The sequence below is a fragment of the Triticum urartu genome, chromosome 4 (assembly GCF_003073215.2).
Source record: "Triticum urartu cultivar G1812 chromosome 4, Tu2.1, whole genome shotgun sequence".
Classification (NCBI taxonomy): domain Eukaryota; kingdom Viridiplantae; phylum Streptophyta; class Magnoliopsida; order Poales; family Poaceae; genus Triticum; species Triticum urartu.
In genome coordinates, this window is record NC_053025.1 from 359,761,961 (window position 1) to 359,781,729 (window position 19,769).

The window sequence follows — 19,769 nt, forward strand, 5'->3', positions numbered from 1 at the left end:
TGGACAAGGGGTGCAGCCCACTTTTCCTTGTTCCTCTCCCCCTCTTTCCTTCTCTCCTACTCCTACAAGGGAAGGAGGAGTCCTACTCCCGGTGGGAGTAGGACTCCCCCCTTGGCGGGCCCTCCTCCTAGGCCGGCCACCTCTCCCCTTGCTCCTTTATATACAGGGGCAGGGGGCACCTCTAGACACACAAGTTGATCAAGTTGATCGTCTCTTAGCCGTGTGCGGTGCCCCCCTCCACCATAGTCCAACTCGATAATACTGTAGTGGTGCTTAGGCGAAGCCCTGTGTCGGTAGAACATCAACATCGTCACCACGCCATCGTGCTGACGAAACTCTCCCTCAACACTCGGATGGATTGGAGTTCCAGGGACGTCATCGGGCTCAACATGTGCTGAACTCGGAGGTGTCGTACGTTCGGTACTTGATCGGTCGGATCGTGAAGACGTATGACTACATCAACCGCGTTGTGCTAACGCTTCCGTTTACGGTCTACAAGGGTACGTGGACAACACTCTCCCCTCTCGTTGCTATGCATCACCATGATCTTGCATGTGCGTAGGAAATTTTTGAAATTACTACGTTCCCCAACAGTCCGTCCATATCTTCTTCCAAGAGATCTTTAACCATAGAAATACTAGGTCCTACTTTAATTTGTTCATCAGGTTTAGGTGTTCTAATATAGCTTTTGTTAACCACAGTTGAAACTTTAGCATGGTCCTTTATCCTAACAGGGAAAGGTGGTTTCTCAATATAAGTAGAAGGAACAACTGGATCAACATTATAAAGTATAGTTTCTTCTTTAACTGGTACCGGTTCTTTAATTTCTTCTTTAATAGGTGGGTGATATTTAAACCACTTATCTTTAGGGAGATCAACATGAGTAGCAAATGATTCACAAAAGGAGGCTACTATCTCTGAGTCAAGTCCATGTGTTAGTGCTAAACTTTTGAAAAGCATCGGTATCCATGAAAGATTTAACACAATCATACTTAAGTTTAATACCTGACTCTTTACCTTTGTCGAGTTCCCAATCTTCAGTGTTGCGTTTAATTCTTTCCAAAATATCCCACTGAAATTCAATAGCCTTCTTCATAAAACAATCAGCACAAGAAGTATCAAGCATGGTTTGATCATTACGAGAAAGCCGAGCATAAAAGTTCTAGATAATGATTTCTCTTGAGAGCACATGATTGGGGCATGAATATAACATTAACTTAATCATCCCCCAAGCTAGAGCGAAACTTTCTCCTTCACGAGGCCAAAAATTATATATATAATTCCGATCACAATGAACTAGATCCATAGGATAAAATTTTTGGCGGAACTCCAATTTCAATCGATTCCAATTCCAAGATCCAATATCATCGCATAGCCTATACCATGCCAATGATTTTCCCTTCAAAGATAAAGGGAAAACCTTCTTCATAACTTCATCTCCGGGTAAACCTACAAGCTTGAACAATCCACAAATTTGTTCTACATATATCAAGTGCCTGTCAGGATGTTCGGTTCCATCTCCTGCATAAGGATTAGCTAGCAGTTGTTCTATCATACCCGAAGGAATTTCATATTCAATATTTTCAGTAGGTGCAGTAGATTGAGGGGTAGCTAATTGTGGTTCCGGTCGAGGTGAAGATACCCCGAACAAACCCCTCAAAGGATTGTTTTCCATAGTAACAACTGACAATAAATTTCAGCACACTATATAAATGTTTCCTTACCAAATTACACTTACCAAAGGCGCTTCACTCCCTGGCAACAGCGCCAGAAAATAGCCTTGATGACCCACAAGTATAGGGGATCAATTGTAGCTATTTTCGATAAGTAAGAGTGTCGAACCCAACGAGGAGCAGAAGGAAATGACAAGTGGTTTCCCGTAAGGTAATGTTTGCAAGTGTTGAAATTGCAAGTAGCAGAGTAGTTTGATAGCAAGGTAATTTGTAACGAGCAAGTAACGATAGTAGTAAAAAAAGTGCAGCAAGGTAGCTCAATCCTTTTGAGGCAAAGGACAGGCCAAAACGGTCTCTTATGATAAGCAAAGTGTTCTTGAGGGTACGCGGGATTTTCATCTAGTCACTTTCATCATGTTGGCTTAATTCGTGTTCGGTACTCTGATAATTTGATATGTGGGTGGACCGGTGCTTAGGTGTTGTTCTTACTTGAACAAACCTCCTACTTATGATTAACTCTCCCGCAAGCATCCGCAACTACGAGAAAAGTATTAATAATAAATTCTAACCATAGCATTAAACTTTTGGATCTAATCAGTCCCTTATGGAATAGCGCATAAACTGAGGTTTAAGCTTCTGTCACTCTCGCAACCCACTAGCTAATTGCTACTCCACAATGCATTCCCTTAGGCCCAAATATGGTGAAGTGTCATGTAGTCGACGTTCACATGACACCACTAAGGGAATCACAACATACATACTATCAAAATATCGAACACATATCAAGTTAACATGATTACTTGCAACATGATTTCTCCCGTGACCTCAAGAACAAAAGTAACTACTCACAAACGATAATCATGCTCAACATCAGAGGGGTATTAAATAGCATATTGGATCTGAACATATAATCTTCCACCAAATAAACCATACAGCAATCAACTACAAGATGTAATCAACACTACTAGTCACCCACAAGCACCAATCTATAGTTCCGGTAACAAGATTGAACACAAGAGATGAACTAGGGTTTGAAAGGAGATGGTGTTGTTGAACATGTTGATGGAGATTGCCCTCCCCAAGATGGGAGAGTTGTTGGTGATGATGATGACGATGATTTCCCTCTTCGGGAGGGAAGTTCCCCCGGTGGAATCGCTCTGCCGGAGGGCAAAAGTGCTCCTGCCCAAGTTCTGCCTCGAGACGGTGGCGCTCCATCCCGGAAATCCTCTCCTTATTTTTTCTAGGTAAAAATGACTTATATACCCGAAGATGGGCACCGGAGGTGGGCCTGGGTGAGCACAACCCACCAGGGCGCGCATGGGCTCCCTGGCGCGCCCAGGTGGGTTGTGCCCACCTGGTGGGGCCCCTCTGGTAGTTATTTGCTCCAATATTCCTCAAATATTCCATAAAAATTCTCTATGAAGTTTTAGCTCATTTGGAGTTGTGCAGAATAGGTGGCCTGACATAGCTTTTCCAGGTCCATATTTCCAGCTACCGGAGTTCTCCCTCTTTGTGTATACCTTGCATATTATGAGACAATGGCATTAGAATTACTCCGAAAGCATTATTATGGATAAAAACATTATAAATAACAGTAAGAAAACATGATGCAAAATGGACGTATCAACTCCCCCAAGTTTAGACCTCGCTTGTCCTCAAGCGAAAACCGAAATCGAAAAACATGTCCACCTGCTTTGAGGGAGAGGTGTCGACAAAAACAAAATAAAGACATAGAAGCATCATGTAGATTATTATAACAGCAACAAAAGTAAACATAAGACTTTTATCATAGAACTTTTATCATAGACTTCTCATGAATAAGTGTCAATTCATCACACAATTGAAGTATAAAGCAAAAACTCTATTAGAAACCAACAAACTATGTTCTCAGTCAACTTCGCAACTACAATTCATCATCTTTTCAGGAAGGGTCGTGTATTGGAGCCTTTAGGCAAGTCCACATACTCAACCATCATATAGTCTTCTATGATTGCTAACACTCACCTCGTACACATGAGCAAAATGTTTCAACCGGACACATAGAAAGATAGGGGCTTATAGTTTCGCCTCCCAACATATTCACCTCAAGGGTGATGTCAACATAATAACTCATGCTATCTATATTCAACTCGACATATGTGCCTAGATCTTTCCTCACCACGTGATGCTTGCCAAAGGAGAAAAATAAAAAGGAATAGAAGGAAAACTTTGACTCTTTGCATAAAAGTAAAAGATAGGCCCTTCGCAGAGGGAAGCAGAGGTTGCCATGCGCTTATTTGTTTGTATGCTCGACCCCTTAGTGTGAAAGAAAGTCACGTTGCATTGCCCCTTGTGATAGCGACCTTTATTATGCAGTCTGTCACTTTTATTCTTCACCATCACAAGTTCGTGCAACACTCAATTTTCTCTTACACTAAATGATTGCACACTTTTAGAAGCAATTTTTATTGCCTTTTTGCACCGATGACAACTTAATTGAGGGATCTTGCTCAATCCCTAGGTAGGTATGGTGGACACTTGAAAATAAGATTTGGGTTTAAGGGTTTTTGGATTCACAAGTAGTATCTCTACTTAGTGCGGAATTTTTGTCTAGCAAAGATAGGGGGCAAGCACCACATGTTAAAGGATCTATGACAATATGACTTCTATGTGAATATAAACAAACATAAATCATTAAGTTGTCTTCCTTGTCCAACGTCAACAATTTTAGCATATAATATTTTGATGAGGGGTCGCAATCACAAAAGATTTCTAGGATAGTATATTTATATGTGAATCTTCTCTTCCCTTATTAATTCTTTCATGAGTTGCATCATTGACTAATGCTATGTTTGTCAATCTCTAATAAATTTTTCTAATTATAATTTTCCTTGTGTGGTGTCATCACCTACCATAAGATTAGTATATGATCTTTTCTTCATTTATTTCCTTTCTTTCTTTTAATTCCTTTCTCTTTTTATTTTTATTTGCAATAATAAAGTAAAGAAAGCAAAAACTCAAACTAAACTTCATTATATAACTTGCACACGATTACAAGGATAGATCACTAAGCGAACTCTCAAAGAAGAAAGGATCGAACTAAATTTTTTTAAAAATCTAAAGCAAAAGATTGAACTAAAATAAGTAAAGGCAAAAAGATAGTGGGATGATACGATACCGGGGCACCTCCCCCAAGCTTGGCGGAAGCCAAGGGGAGTGCCCATACCCAATACTCAGTTCTCCTTTGGTGGAAAATAAAAAGGAATAGAAGGAAAACTTTGACTCTATGCATAGAAGTAAATACATAAATGAAAATTAATTTCCTGGCCGCAAAAGTTTCTATTTTTCAGCAAGATCAAATTAACTATCACCATAAGCTATCCTAAGGGTCTTACTTGGCACAAACACCAATTAAAAACACAAAACCACATCTAACCAGAGGCTAGATGAATTATTTATTGCAAAACAGAACCTAAAAAGCAAAAACAAAAATAAAATTGGGTTGCCTCCCAACAAGCGCTATTGTTTTACGCCCCTAGCTAGGCATAAAAACACGAATAGATCTAGGTATTGTCATCTTTGGTATGCAATTCATAAGTAGCTCTCCTAATAGATTCATATGGCAATTTAATTTTCTTTCTTGGAAATTGTTCCATGCCTTTCCTTAACGAAAATTGAAATCTAATGTTTCATTCTTTCATATCAATAATTGCACCAATCGTTCTAAGGAAAGGTCTACCAAGAATAATAGGACATGTAGGATTGCAATCTATATCAAGAACAATGAAATATATGGGAAAATAATTCATATTTGCAACAATAACAACATCATTAATCCTTCCCATAGGTTTCTTAATAGTGGAATCCATAAGATGCAAATTTAAAGAACAATCATCAAATTCACGGAAACCTAACACATCACATAAAGTTTTTTGAATCGTGGAAACACTAGCACCCAAATCACACAAAGCATGGCACTCATAATCTTTAATCTTAATCTTAATAGTAGGTTCCCACTCATCATAAAGTTTTCTAGGGATAGAAACTTCCAATTCAAGTTTTTCTTCAAAAGATTGCATCATAGCATCAACGATATGGTTAGTAAAAGCATTGTTTTGATTATAAGCATCTGGAGAATTCAACATGGATTGCAACAAGGAAATAAAATCTATTAAATAACAATTATCATAATTAAATTCCTTGAAATCCAAAAGAGTGGGTTCATTGCTACCTAAAGTTTTGACATCTCCAATCCCACTTTTATCAATTTTTGCATCAAGATCTAAAAACTCTGATTCATTGGGACGCCTTCTAACTAAAGTTGACTCATCTCCAGTCCTATCTTTATCAAGATTTATATTGGAAAACCAAGATTCAATAGGAGCCACATCAATCACTTTAAGATCTTCATCTTTATTTTCACGGAAACTAGAAGAACGTGTTTTTACAAACCAATCTCGTTTAGCATGCATCTTAGTGGTTGTTTCTTTGCACTCACCAATGGAAATTCTCATAGCTTTGAGAGACTAATTAATATCATGCTTGGGTGGAATAGATCTATGTTTCAAAGAATCAACATCAAGAGAAATTCTATCCACGTTCCTAGCCAAATCATCAATCTTAAGCAATTTTTCCTCAATCAAAGCATTGAAATTCTTTTGAGACTCATAAATTCTTTAACATTATTCTCAAAATCAGAGAGCATCTTATTATAATTTCCATAAGAATTGTTGTAGGAATTACCATAATCATTGGAGGAATTACTAGGAACGACCTAGGATTAAAATTACCTCTATACGCGTTATTACCAAAATTGTTCCTACCAACAAAATTCACATCGACAGATTCATTATTATTTTCAATCGAAGTAGACAAAGGCATATCATTAGGATCAATATAAGCACTCTTGCTGTCAAATAATTTCATAAGTTCATCCATCTTTCCACTCAAAACATTAATCTCTTCAATTGCATGCACTTTTTTACTAGTGGAAGATCTTTCGGTATGCCATTGAGAATAATTAACCATAATATTATCTAGGAGTTTAGTAGCTTATCCTAAAGTAATTTCCATAAAAGTACCTCCCGTGGCCGAATCTAAAAGATTTCTAGAAGCAAAATTCAATCCGGCATAAAAAAATTGTATAATCATCCACAAATTCAAACCATGAGTAGGGCAATTTCGTATCATCAATTTCATCCTCTCCCAAGATTGTGCAACATGTTCATGATCAAGTTGCTTAAAATTCATAATCTTGTTCCTAAGGGAGATGATTTTAGCGGGAGGAAAATACTTGGAAATAAAAGCATCTTTACACTTATTCCACGAATCAATACTATTTTTAGGCAAAGATGAAAACCAAGTTTTAGCACGATCTCGAAGTGAGAAAGGAAACAGCTTCAATTTAACAATATCATTATCCACATCTTTTTTCTTTTGCATATGACACAAATCAACGAAATTGTTTAGATGAGATGTGGCATCTTCACTAGGAAGGCCAGAAAATTGATTTTTCATAACAAGATTCAGCAAAGCGGCATTAATTTCAGAAGATTCCGCACTAGTGGCGGGAGCAATCGGAGTACTAATTGATATGTCTCCATCATATCTACTTTTCCAAACACTTTTGACCTTGTTTTGGACTCTAACTTGCATGATTCGAATGGAACTAACCCGGACTGACGCTGTTTTCAGCAGAATTGCCATGGTGTTATTTTTGTGCAGAAATAGAATGTCAGGACCCCGATCCTAAGTCACACCGATCTAGCATGTAACACTTCATATCACTTTGCGGCCTCACGCACGGTATTCCCACGGGTGCCACCTTACCTGGCCCGGGACCGTTTGCGCCTTTTGGCTCACGTATATGATAATGTCGCTAGCATCCATATGACAGAGAACCCGGGCCGACATGGCTAGTCGTGAACCCAAAGCGGAACCAACCTATGGGGATAGGCATACATGAATCACATCGAGCATGTCGGTCAGCAGCGTGTGAATCCGGGCTGTAGCACTGGGCTAATAGGACTCCGGGAACCCGAGCTGTAGCAGGTTAGACAGGACTCCGGATGTCACCGCGTGACATTTCCCCGAAGGGATAGACACAGGAACGAAGTGAAACACATGCCGGCCAGTCAAGTGTCCTGAGCAGTAGTGCTGGGCTAGCAGAACTCTGGTGAACCGGGCTGTAGCGGACTACTATGGCTCATGGAAGCACTAGACTACATTTCCCCATAAAAGAGGCTGCCAAAGATAAACAACTAGATTGTCGGATCCCACACATACCAAGCATTTCAATCATACACACAATATGTTTGATATGTGTAAATACAACATGGCATCACAGCATAACTCTACGACTCAAGTATTTATTCATTAGGCTCCGAGGAGCGAGAAATTACAAACATGGGTCTCATGACCCAACAATCATAGCATACAAATCAAAGCACATGCGGAAGCTTAACATGTCTGAGTACAGACATCTACAAATGAAAAAGGCAAAGAAGCCTGACTATCTACCAGATCCTGCCGAGGGCACAAGATCGTAGCTGAGGTATCAAGCTAAACGTCGAAGTCCACGCAGAACTACTAGCGAGACTGAAGTCTCTCTGCAAAACATAAATTAAGCAAACGTGAGTACAAATGTACCCAGCAAGACTTACATCAGAACTAACTACATATGCATCGGTATCAATAAAGGGGTAGTGGAGTTTAAGTGCAGCAAGCCAGCTTTGACTCAGTGGCTAACCTGAACTACGACTACAAGCAACTCTTTTGAGGTGGCGCACACGAGTCCACATATTCACCATATCAATACACCACTATGGATCCGCTCCCGTCTCCCTACGAGAAGGCCATCCATAGCACTCACACTTATCTTGCGAGTTTTAGAGTATCCACTTTCACTTGTCTATGAACTGTTATAGGCAACCCAGAAGTCCATTACCGCGGACATGGCTATTCGAATAGATGATGTTAACCCTGTAGGGGTGTACTTCTTCACACACGCTCTCACCACTTATCGTCATTTACACGACATGTACTCGGCAACCTTCAAGCGGAAGCCCAACGAGGGTGTCGGCCACGGCCTACCTAAACACTCAAGTCTCTAGTCCAGGTTTATCGCCTATCAAGGTTCCATCCGCAGGGAGTCCGGCCGAGGTTTCCACATACGACCCCGGACTATGTGTACAGGGTTCCGAGACACCAAACGGGCTCCCGGCATGCCCGGCCATGGTGTATCTACCGCATCATAGCCCACCCCTAGGGTCAGCGCTATGCACGGCCGCCAACACATATCCTATAAACACCAGAAACTAGCTGGAACTCCTGGACAGAGGACAAGGGTGATCAAGAAGCCGAGAGGGTCCATTGGTTTCGGTCCCAATGCGTGGTAGTAACTGTTTCATGGATCACAAACACAGAACTCAGTTCCTGAGGACGGCTTCAATGAGACAACCCACCATGTACTCCTACATGGCCTCTCACCGCTACCTTTACCAAATCGTGTTCAATACACTTAGCTCACACACAGTAGGACATGTTCACAACTTTCCAATTCATCCCCAATGAATCAGACCTGACACAACTCTAAGCAATAGCAGGCATGACAAACAAGCATGAATGAGTAGGCACATCAGGGCTCAAACAACTCCTACTCATGCTAGTGGGTTTCATCTATTTACTGTGGCAATGACAGGTCATGCAGAGGATAAGGGGTTCAACTACCGCAACAAGTAACAGATGAATCGTTGTTGTCCTAATGCAGTAAAAGAGAGTAGGAGCGAGAGAGTGGGATTGTATCGGAATGAACAAGGGGTTTTTGCTTGCCTGGCACTTCCGAAGATGATATAGCTCTTCATCGGTGTCATTGATCACATCGTCGAAACATACGTCTACCGAGGGGGAACAATCACCAGCAAACACAGAAAGAAATACAATCAATGCAATGCACAATATGATGCATGATCATGACATGGTAAAATGAGTGTGTTGGGCTAATGCAACTACAAACAGATGGGTTTGAGCTATTTTGAACCAAAGATTCAAAGTTCAAACTCATTTGTGATCTTAAATAGTGCTTTATCATGTTTTGCACTGAACAGCAAGTTAACTTGTTCAAACATGCATGAAACTAGTACAGATGGAAAGATTGGATTTTTCTGATCATTTTTCATATATAATTTGTTTCATTTGGAGTTACGGTTGAATTACTATGAATTTTGGAAGTTTAGGGGATTTTCTGAAAATAAATAAATCATTTAGATCTATTTAGAATACAGAAAAGCAGTTACTGCGTCAGCCTTGCATCATGCTGAAGTCATCTGGTCAACAGACGCGGTCCAGGTCAAACCTGACCAGTGGGACCCACTGGTCAGTGACAGAGGCACTAATCCCGCGTTGACTCGTGCTTTGACTCGACGCGGGGCCCACTGTCAGTGTCACAGTTAGCCAACTAACTAAATTAGTGTTAGTTTAACTCCTAATCTAGGTTTGACCAGGGGGCGCGGCCCACATGGTCAAATGGGTCAAACCCACCGGCGACATGACGTCAGCGAGGCCCGAGACGGCGGCTCGGCTCGGAAACGCAGCACAGGCGACGAAACGAGCGGGGGTTTGGCTTGGCGTGAAGCTGGCACTCGTCTGCATCCAACGGAGCCATCAGCTCGCGCCGGAGTGGAGCGTAACGACGGCGGCGATGGCAAGCGTGGCGGCCGGAGCTCGGACAAGCTCGGCAACGACGCTGTGGTGCACGGGAGGACTAGCTGATGGTGGTGTTGGGTTTCTGGGAACATGTTGAGCACGTAGCAGTGCTCGGACGCGAAGGTTGCTAGCCTATTCGCCGGCGACGACGAGCGCGGCGGCGGTGAGCTCTCGGGTCCGGTGGCTAGCACGCATATAGCACGCAAATGAACATTGGAGATGGGAGGAAAGATGGCGGGGCTCACAGCGAGTCTTCTGGTGCAGCCATTGAGCTCGGGGAGGCACGGACGGCGACGTATCGACGGGCGGCAATCGTCGGGGCAGAGGACGATGATGAGCTCGATGGTGACGTTCCTGGCCGTCCGGCACCGTGCGACTTGGTGAAGAGGAAGAGGTCGTCGCGGCGGAGTTCTCGGGCACGTCGGAGAGGCGAGGGGGAGGCGGTGGCCGCGGTGGCAGCGAACGACGGTGACGGCTGCGCTCGGTGTACTCGGGAGAGAGAAACAGAGGAGGGGGGAGGAGCACAGGGAGAGTGAGAGGGGTCGGGGGGTTGCGTGGCGTCGCGGAAGACGTCCAGGGCGATGAGGGGACAGCCAGGCAGGCAGCTGCCGGCGTGGCACGCCGTGGCTAGCTTCTCCTCTGCCTTCTGGCGAAAGGAGGAAGTCAACTGGCAGGGGGTGGCTGGGCTGGGCCGGCTTCAACAGCAGGCCGCACAGGTGGGCTGGCCTCTCTGGTGGCTGCTGCTACAGGTAAGAAGCCCAGGTGAGTTTTTTCTGCTCTGTTTTAATTTTTGTTCTGTTTTCTTTTATTTATTTAAACTTGCCACTGTTTAAAATTTAGAACAATCAAAACAGTGCCAAATATCCTCCAAGTATAATTTATGTTGCTCATTGGACATTTCCAAATGCACGTAAATTATCACAGAGCATTTAAAGACATATCCATATATATATTTGAATATGTTTTCAAATTCAAATAGAATATTGTTTTAAATTCAGAGACCAAATAATTTCTTAAAAATGTTCCAAAATTTTGGTTTGGTATATAACCCTTGCCAAAATTCTCAAAACTATTTTTAGGGAATTTTGGATTGGTTCTTGCCCTTATTTTAACTAAAGTTTTGAGGCTTCAACAATCCTTAATTCAAGTTTCAGAAATTTAAATATGATGCCTGAATGAAGATGCAACTATTTACAGGCAATATTCTAGGGCTGTGACATAGAAGTTCTCGGAATGACCTGAAACTTCACGGAGAATATTTTTGGAATTTATAAAAAATACTGGCGAAAGAATCAACACCAGGGGCCCACACCCTGTCCACGAGGGTGGGGGCGCGCCCCTATCTCATGGGCCCCCTGAGGCTCCACCGACCTCAACTCCTACTCTATATATTCACGTTCGGGGAGAAAAAATGGGAGAGAAGGATTCATCGCGTTTTACGATACGAAGCCGCCGCCAAGCCCTAATCTCTCTCGGGAGGGCTGATCTGGAGTTCGTTCGGGGCTCCAAAGAGGGGAAGCTATCGCCATCATCATCATCAACCTTCCTCCATCACCAATTTCATGATGCTCACCGCCGTGCGTGAGTAATTCCATCATAGGCTTGCTAGACGGTGATGGGTTGGATGAGATTTATGGTCTAATCGAGTTAGTTTTGTTAGGATTTGATCCCTAGTATCCATTATGTTCTGAGATTGATGTTGCTATGACTTTGCTATGCTTAATGCTTGTCACTAGGGCCCGAGTGCCATGATTTCAGATCTGAACCTATTATGTTTTCATGAATATATGTGAGTTCTTGATCCTATTTTGCAAGTCAATAGTCACCTACTATGTGTTATGATCCGGTAACCCCGAAGTGACAATAATCGGGACCACTCCCGGTGATGACTATAGTGTGTGGAGTTCATGTATTCACTAAGTATCAATGCTTTGTTCCAGTACTCTATTAAAAGGAGGCCTTAATATCCCTTAGTTTCCAATAGGACCCCGCTGCCACGGGAGGGTAGGACAAAAGATGTCATGCAAGTTCTTTTCCATAAGCACGTATGACTATATTCGGAATACATGCCTACATTACATTGATGAACTGGACCTAGTTCTATGTCACCCTATGTTATAACTGTTGCATGAGGAATCGCATCCACATAATTATCCATCACTGATCCATTGCCTATGAGATTTTCACATATTGATCTTTGCTTAGTTACTTTTTCGTTGCCACTGTTACAATCACTACAAAAACTACCACTGTTACCTTTGCCACCGTTATCGTTACTTCCATATTACTTTGCTACTAAATACTTTGCTACAGATATTAAGTCTTTCAGGTGCGGTTGAATTGACAACTCAACTATTAATACTTGATAATATTCTTTGGCTCCCCTTGTGTCGAATCAATAAATTTGGGTTGAATACTCTACCCTTTTAAACTGTAGCGACCCCCTATACTTGTGGGTTATCACTAATAAAATCATTATTATTGGTGTTGGAAAAGTCACACAATTTGGTGTTCTCTTGAGCCATCATGACAAGGCAAGCAATCCAACACATGATCACACAAAAAGCAAACGAAGAAGACGAATGGAGGAGGGTTGAAGAAAAGGCAAATCTTTTCGAAAATCATTTTAGAAGTGGGGGAGAGGAAAACGAGAGGCGAATGGCGAATAATGTAATGCAAGAGATGAGAGTTTATGATGGGTACTTGGTATGTCTTGACTTGGCGTAGATCTCCCCAGCAACAGCGCCAAAAATTCTTCCTGTTACTTCTTGAGCTTGCATTGGTTTTTCCCTTGAAGAGGAAAGGGTGATGCAGCAAAGTTGAGATAAGTATTTCCCTTAGTTTGAGAACCAAGGTATCAATCCAGTAGGAGACCACGCACAAATCACCGAATACCTGCACAAATAATCAAACAACTTGCACCCAACGCGATAAAGGGGTTGTCAGTCCCTTCACGGTTAATTGCAAAGGTGAGATCTGATAGAGATAGATAAACGATAAAGTAAATATTTTTGGTATTTTTGGTTTATAGATCGGAAAGTAAAAGATTGCAAAAATAGTAGATCAAAAACTAATATGATGGAGAATAGAAACTTATATGATGGAAAATAGACCCGGTGGCCATAGGTTTCACTAGAGGCTTTTCTCATGATAGCAAATAATACGGTGGGTGAACAAATTACTCCCGAGCAATTGATAGAAAAACGCAAAGTTATGACGATATCTAAGGCAATGATCATGAATATAGGCATCACATCCATGTCAAGTAGACCTAAGTGATCCTGCTGTTGGGGAACGTTGCAGAAAACAAAAAATTTCCTACTCGTTTCACCAAGATCATCTAGGAGTTCATCTAGCAACGAGTCATCTAATGCATCTACATACCTTTGTAGATTGCGCACGGAAGCGTTTTCAAAGACGGATGGATGATTAGTCGTACTCGACGTGATCAAATCACCGATGACCAGCGCCAACGGACGGCACCTCCGCGTTCAACACACGTACGGGACGGGAGACGTCTCCTCCTTCTTGATCCCAGCAAGGGAAGGAGAGTTGATGAGATCCAGCAGCACGACGGCGTGTGGTGGTATGCAGGGCGTCACAGAAGCAGGGCTTCGCCTAGACTACGAGAGAGAGACGTAACGGGGAGAGAGGGAGGCGCCAGGGCTGTGTGAATCCCTCCTCTCCCCCACTATATATAGGAGGTGCCAGGGGGGGGTGCGCAGCCTAGGAGATCCGCCGGCCAGGGGAGGGTTTCGCCCCCCCCCAAGGCCCCTCGGGGTGCCTTCCACCACTTGGACTCCTCCTTGGTGGAAACCCTAGGCGCATGGGCCTAGTAGGGCTGGTGCCCTTGGCCCATGTAGGCCAAGGCGCACCCCCTACAGCCCATGTGGCCCCCCGGGACAGGTGGCCCCACCCGGTGGGCCCCCGGGACCCCTCCGGTGGTCCCGGTACAATACCGATAACCCCGAAACTTGTCCCGTGCCCGAAACAGCACTTCCTATATATAATTCTTTACCTCCGGACCATTCCGGAACTCCTCGTGAAGTCCGGGATCTCATCCGGGACCCCGAACAACATTCGGGTTACTGCATATACATATCTTCACAACCCTAGCGTCACCGAACCTTAAGTGCGTAGACCCTACGGGTTCGGGAGACAAGCAGACATGACCGAGACGACTCTCAGGTCAATAACCAACAACGGGATCTGGATACCCATGTTGGCTCCCACATGCTCCACGACGATCTCATCGGATGAACCACGATGTCGAGGATTCAATCAACCCCGTATGCAATTCCCTTTGTCAATCGATATGTTACTTGCCCGAGATTCGATCGTCGGTATCCCAATACCTCGTTCAATCTCGTTACCGGCAAGTCACTTTACTCGTACCGTAATGCATGATCCCGTGACCAGACACTTGGTCACTTTGAGCTCATTATGATGATGCATTACCGAGTGGGCCCAGCGATACCTCTCCGTCATACGGAGTGACAAATCCCAGTCTCGATCCATGTCAACCCAACAGACACTTTCGGAGATACCCGTAGTCTACCTTTATAGTCACCCAGTTACGTTGTGACGTTTGGTATACCCAAAGCACTCCTACGGTATCCGGGAGTTACACGATCTCATGGTCTAAGGAAAAGATACTTTGACATTGGAAAACTCTAGCAAACGAACTATACGATCTTGTGCTATGTTTAGGTTTGGGTCTTGTCCATCACATCATTCTCCTAATGATGTGATCTCGTTATCAATGACATCCAATGTCCATAGTCAGGAAACCATGACTATCTGTTGATCAACGAGCTAGTCAACTAGAGGCTTCACTAGGGACATGTTGGTGTCTGTTATTCACACATGTATTACGATTTCCGGATAACACAATTATAGCATGAATAAAGACAATTATCATGAACAAGGAAATATAATAATAATGCTTTTATTATTGCCTCTAGGGCATATTTCCAACAGTCTCCCACTTGCACTAGAGTCAATAATCTAGTTACATTGTGATGAATCGAACACCCATGGAATTCTGGTGTTGATCATGTTTTGCTCTAGGGAGAGGTTTAGTCAACGGATCTGCTACATTCAGGTCCGTATGTACTTTACAAATCTCTATGTCTCCATCTTGAACATTTTCACGAATGGAGTTGAAGCGACGCTTGATGTGCCTTGTCTTCTTGTGAAACCTGGGCTCCTTGGCAAGAGCAATAGCTCCAGTGTTGTCACAGAAGAGCTTGATCGGCCCCGACGCATTGGGTATGACTCCTAGGTCGGTGATGAACTCCTTCACCCATATTGCTTCATGTGCTGCCTCCGAGGCTGCCATGTACTCCGCCACATTGTAGATCCCGCCACGACGCTTTGCTTGCAATTGCACAGCTTAACTGCCCCACATCAAAATATACACGTATCCGTTTGTGACTTAGAGTCATCCAGATCTGTGTCGAAGCTAGCGTCGACGTAACCCTTTACGACGAGCTCTTCGTCACCTCCATAAACGAGAACATTTCCTTAGTCCTTTTCAGGTACTTCAGATATTCTTGACCGCTGTCCAGTGTTCCTGCCGGGAATACTTTGGTACCTTCCTACAAACTTACGGCAAGGTTTACATCAGTCTGGGTACACAGCATGGCATACATAATAGAACCTATGGCTGAGGCATAGGGGATTGACACTCATCTCTTCTATCTTCTTCTGCCGTGGTCGGACATTGATGAGCTCAATTTCATACCTTGTACACAGGCAAGAACCCCTTCTTAGATTGATCCATATTGAACTTCTTCAATATCTTATCAAGGTATGTGCTTTGTGAAAGACCTATGAGGCGTCTCGATCTATCTCTATAGATCTTGATGCCTAATATATAAGCAGCTTCTCCAAGGTCCTTCATTGAAAAACTTTTATTCAAGTAGGCCTTGATGCTGTCCAAGAGTTCTATATCATTTCCCATCAAAAGTATGTCATCTACATATAATATGAGAAATGCTACAGAGCTCCCACTCACTTTCTTGTAAACGCAGGCTTCTCCATAAGTCTGCGTAAACCCAAACGCTTTGATCATCTCATCAAAGCGAATGTTCCACTCCGAGATGCTTGCACAGCCCATAAATCGAGCGTTGGAGCTTGCACACTTGTCAGCATTCTTAGGATCGACGAAAAACCTTCCGGCTGCATCATATACAATTCTTTCCTTAGGAACCATTAAGAATGCGTTTTGACGTCCATTTGCCATATTCATAATCATAGAATGCGGCAATCGCTTAACATGATTCGGACGGACTTCAGCTTCGCTACCGGTGAGAAAGTCCTCATCGTAGTCAACCCCTTGAACTTGTCGATAAACCCTTAGCGACAAGTCCGCTTTTAGATGGTCACATTACCATCGCGTCTGTCTTCTTCTTAAAGATCCATTATTTTCTATGGCTCGCCGTTCAACGGGCAAGTCAGTCAAAGTCCATACTTCGTTTCATACATTGGATCCTATCTCGGATTTCATGGCTTCTAGCCATTTTCGGATCCGGGGCCGCCATCGCTTCTTCATAGTTCGAAGGTTCACTGTCTTGTTCTACAACATGATTTCCAAGACAGGGTTGCCGTACCACTCTGTGCGGAACGTGTCCTTGTGGACCTTCGATTTCAGTAGGAGCTTGATCAGAAGTATCTGAATCATTATCATTAACTTCCTCCTCTAGTCAGTGCAAGGCACCTCAGGAACATTTTCTGAGTTGCGCCATTTACCGTTCAAGAGGTAATACTTCATCAGCTCTACTTCCTCCCACTTACTTCTTTCGAGGAGAAACTCTTTCTCTAGAAAGGACCCATTCTTTGCAACAAAGATCTTGCCTTCGGATCTGAGGTAGAAGGTATACCCAATAGTTTCTTTTGGGTATTCCTATGAAGACGCATTTTTCCGACTTGGGTTCGAGCTTCTCAGGGTGAAGTTTCTTGACATAAAAGCATCGCATCCCCAAACTTTTAGAACGACAGCTTAGGTTTTCTTTCCAACCATAATTCATACGTGTCGTTCTCAAACGGATTTCGATGGAGCCTATTTAAAGTGAATTGCGGCAGTCTCTTAAAGCATAGCCCCAAAAAAGATAGCGGTAAATCGGTAGAGACATCATAGATCGCACCATATCTAATAGAGTGCGATTACGACGTTCGGACACACCGTTACGCTGAGGTGTTTTCAGGCGCGTGGTTGCTAAACTATTCCACATTTTCTAAGTGTGTGCCAAACTCGTGAACTCAAGTATTCTCCTCCACGATCTGATCGTAGAAACTTGATTTCCTGTTCACGTTTTGATTTTCAACCTTCACTCTGAATTCCTTGAACTTTTCAAAGGGTTTTCAGACTTGTTTCATTAAGTAGATATACCCATACCTCTTATACTCTCATCTACAGTGAGGGTGAAAACCATTAAACGGATAGCCAAGCCAGCCGCGAGCCTCAACACTCATTGGGACCCGCACACATCAGTATGTATGATTTCCAATAAGTCGGTTGCTCGCTCCATTGTTCCTGGAGAACTGAGTCTTGTCATTTTACCCATAAGGCATGGTTTCGCACGTGTCAATGATTCATAATCAAGGAGGACTCTAAAAGTCATCTGCATGGAGCTTCTTCATGCGTTTGACACCTATGTGACCAAGGGGCAGTGCCACAAGTATGTGGACTATCATTATCAACCTTACTTCTTTTGGTACTCACATTATGAAATGTGTAGCATCACGTTCGAGATTCATAAAGAATAAACCATTCACCATAGGAGCCATGACCATAAACATATCTCTCATAAAATGAACACCATTATTCTCAGATTTAAAAGAGTAGCCATCTCGAATTAAACGAGATCCCGATACAATGTTCATGCTCAAAGCTGGCACCTAAATAACAATTATTAAGTTTAAAACTAATCCCGAAGGGAGATGCAGAGGAGCGTGCCGACGGCGATCACATTGACCTTGGAACCATTCCCGACGCGCATCGTCACCTCGTCCTTTTGCCAGTTCCGTCTTATTCCGCAGCCCCTGCTGTGAGTTACAAATGTGAGCAACTGCACCGGTATTCAAATACCCAGGAGCTACTACGGGCACTAGTAAGGTACACATCAATCACATGTATATCACATATACCTTTGGTTTTGCCAGCTTCTTATCGCTAAGTACTTAGGGAGTTCCGTTCCAGTGGACCGCTTCCCTTGCAATAAAAGCACTCAGTCTCGGGCTTGGGTCCATTCTTTGGCTTCTTCCCGGCAGCTTGCTTGCCGGGCGCGGCAACCTCCTTGCCGTTCCTTCTTGAAGTTCTTTTTACCCTTGCTTTCTTGAAACTTAGTGGTTTTATTGACATTCAACACTTGATGTTCCTTCTTGACTTCTACCCGCTGATTTCAGCATTTGAGAACAACTCAGGAATGGTCTTTTGCATCCCCTGCATGTTTGAAGTTCATCACGAAGCTCTTGTAGCTTGGTGGAAGCGACTGGGAGGATTCTGTCAATGACCGCATCATCCGGGAGATTAACTCCCAGCTGAGTACAAGCGGTTGCAACCAGACATAGTGAGTATGTGCTCACTGACAGAAACTATTTTCCTCCAATCTTACAGCTGAAGAACTTATCGGACTTTCATATCTTCTCGATCCGGGCATGAGCTTGAAAACCATTTCAGGCTTTTCGAAACATCTCGTATGGCTTCCATGTCTCTTCAAAAACGTTTTTGGAGCCCCCGGCTCTAAGCTGTAAAGCATGGCACACTGAAACGAGGAGTAGTCGTCAACACGTGTCTGCCAAGCGTTCATAACGTCTGGTTCTGGGGACGGGGGATCACCTAGCGGTGCTTGTAGGACATAATCTTTCTTGGCAGCTATGAGGATGATCCTCAGGTTCTGGACCCAGTCCGTATAGTTGCTGCCATCGTCTTTCAGCTTGGTTTTCTCTAGGAATGCGTTGAAGTTGAGGACTACGTTGGCCATTTGATCTACAAGACATATTGCAAAGATTTTAGACTAAGTTCATGATAATTAAGTTCATCTAATCAAATTATTAATGAACTCCCACTTAGATTAGACATCCCTCTAGTCATCTAAGTATTACATGATCCGAGTTAACTAGACCGTGTCCGATCATCACGTGAGACGGACTAGTCAACGTCGGTGAACATCTTCATGTTGATCGTATCTTCTATACGACTCATGCTCGACCTTTCGGTCTCCTGTGTTCCGAGGCCATGTCTGTACATGCTAGGCTCGTCAAGTCAACCTAAGTGTTTGCATGTGTAAATCTGTCTTACACCCGTTGTATGTGAACGTCTGAATAAAACACCCGATCATCACGTGATGTTTTGAAACAGCGAACTGTCGCAACGGTGCACAGTTAGGGGGAACACTTCTTGAAATTATT